Genomic DNA, 2,823 nt, shown 5'->3' with positions numbered 1-2,823 from the left:
CATCTCTCTCCCTCCAATAGCACAGCGGTATGTCTGCGGACTTACAGCGCTAGAATCTGGGTTTCGATACCCGTGGTGGGCAGAGCACAGATAGCCCATTGTATAGCTTTGTGCTTAACTTCAAACAAAACAAAAAATTCTCATCTCATCTCTCTCAATCTCAAATTATTCTCATACTGAACTTCATAACACATTTTCCTCCTGTTCCTGAATACATTCAACAATGTTGACAATATTCAATCTCGGGTGTGTTTCTTTCTAGTCTCGACGTTATTCCAGGCTTCAAAATTGTTTCACCACTAACAGTTTTTTGGAGAACACTGATAATTTCAAAGTCTTTACATGTATCATATTACTTTTCAGCGTCTTTTATGCATATATTCATACACAATTAATTGGGAAATAACTTTCATCTCCTACATTTCACCTTTATTGTTCAGAATTTGAACCAGAAAGCTCACAAATTCTTACTCTTCATTTTATTTGCATTACCAGACATTCATGCACAACATCAGTTTTAGCCATAGTTGGATGAATCTTATGCCCTGTCTCTCTATATAATATATATTAGTTTTAAAGAGAGTAAGATCAAACTGATCTTAATAACTGAAGCACAAAAGGGTGTTTGCATTTTGATGGCCACTCGCTGATCTATAACTTAATGTAAAATTTAACTCCTGTCCTGTAGTAATACACTCCATTACAGCAGTTTTATGTTTTTATTCTTCACTCTGAGCAACCAGATTATAGGGTTGTAGTCTGTTTCCATAGCAAATACTTTACATAAGATAAGGGTTTTAACTTGTGAAGTCCCCACACAATTGCTGAGCACTCTTTTTCAATGGTGGCTAAAGCGAAATCATGTGCTAGTAATTTTCGGTTTAAATACGCTACTGGATACTTCATGCCTTTCTCACCTAGTTGATTTCTTACTACCTCTATAGTTGCATCAGATACATCAGTTTGCACAGTTGAGTTTTTATACAGCACATATTTTATATCCTTAAAAGCCGCCACATTGACTTCATCCCACACATGTTTTAGTCCTGGTTTACTATTTAATGCTGTGAGTGGGGCTTTGCTATTTTTGCAAATTCAGGTATATACTTCCTGTTATACTCCACCATCCCAAGGAAAGATTTAACTCTTTTTCTATGTTGTAGGTTTCTCCCAATATCTTATAGCTTTACCTCTACTAGAGCAATCAGTCATTTACCACCACGTGACTTAAGTACTCTATGCAGTCTACCTCAAACTCGCCTTTGCCTGGTTTTGCTGTTATGCCTGCTTTACTCAACCTGCCTAGTACTTCCCTTAACATTTTTAAATGCTCATTCTAGTTATTAGTATGTATGCCTACGTCAGCTATGTAAGCTGTGACTGATTCCCATAAGCTCCATAAAATGTTATCTATTAACCTCTGAACTGTTATTGGGGGCATTCTTTGCACCCATGAACATTACATTAAAATGAAATAATTCATAACGTGTAGAAAAAGATGTTTTATCTTTATCCTCTTCCTCTATCTTGACTTGTAAATGAACTTTCGATAAATAAATTCTTTTAATGTACTGAGTTTAATTAACTTCATTTATCATATCCCTCATGTAAAGTAATGAGTAGGAATTGGCAATAGTAACTTCATTCAACCTTCTCAAGTCAATACATAACCTTACCCCATTACTATTAGGTATTAACACTATAGCCAATAAATAAGGACTAGAAGATATCCTAATTTTTCCTTCTTTTAAAAACCTCTCTATATTCTCTATTAGAGCTTTCATCAAATAGTATGGCACTCTCCTTTGTCACACATTAAACTAGTCAGGTGTGCCCTGAGCTATCATCAAATACACTCTCATAACCTCTCACAATCGCATACACTCGCTCCTCTTACTTAGGAGTTAATTCTTCAAACATTTTAACATGTTTTATCTGTTTAGAAGGATCTAAGATTGTTTTATGTTCGCTCTTGTTATTATTAGTTTCTACACAACCCACCATGCAAGTTTGAGGTGCAACTCTAGCATATCATGGCCTCAGCATATTTACATGATACATTCGTCCCACTACTTCTCCATCTACCTCATATGCCTGTTTAATAGCATGATTAATTATAGGCAAAGGATCTAGCCATCTTGTTGAGAAGTTATTTTTGGCTACTGGGTCCAGTACCACAACTAACTGATTCACTTTAAGATCCTGTTCTCTGGCATTCTTATCAAAGTGGCACGTTTGTTTATACTTACTCTTCTGAGTAGCTTTAACTATAAACTTATGCTCCTTTGCTAACCTTTATTCCAAGTTGGCCAAAACAGGCGAAATAAAACAAAAAGGAAACTTGCTTTCTTTCCTAACTTCACAGCTTCATCCAACTGACTTTCTCCTCGCTTTTTGTTGATGTGGTTTGCTACGTATTATAATTTTAAATGGTCTGAAATTGAGTTAAATGATATCTTAAATTTAATAGTTAAATTGTACTTTGGATTTAGTAGTTAAGTAAAAACCGATATATATAGTCAGTTTATGATATTTTCCAATAAGATTGATACACAGTTCTCTTTTTTAACATAAATACGTTTTAATATGCACACAATAATACAATTTACAATAACAGTTATTACAAATAGTAATTACAAACAATAACTTACAAACAAAAGTTTCACAAACTTACAAGCAATATAAAGTTTTCCTTTTAGTATGGAACTTCTTCGATATCTTATTGAGGGTTCACGATAAGCGAGTTAATTACGAGTTGATGTAGGTACGATTCGCTTAACGCGATGCTAGCTAGCTTTGTCCTTTGTTATTTATCGACCACAT

Source organism: Limulus polyphemus, unplaced genomic scaffold (genome assembly GCF_000517525.1).
Source record: "Limulus polyphemus unplaced genomic scaffold, Limulus_polyphemus-2.1.2 Scaffold67, whole genome shotgun sequence".
NCBI lineage: Eukaryota > Metazoa > Arthropoda > Merostomata > Xiphosura > Limulidae > Limulus > Limulus polyphemus.
This window is presented reverse-complemented; position numbering follows the sequence as displayed.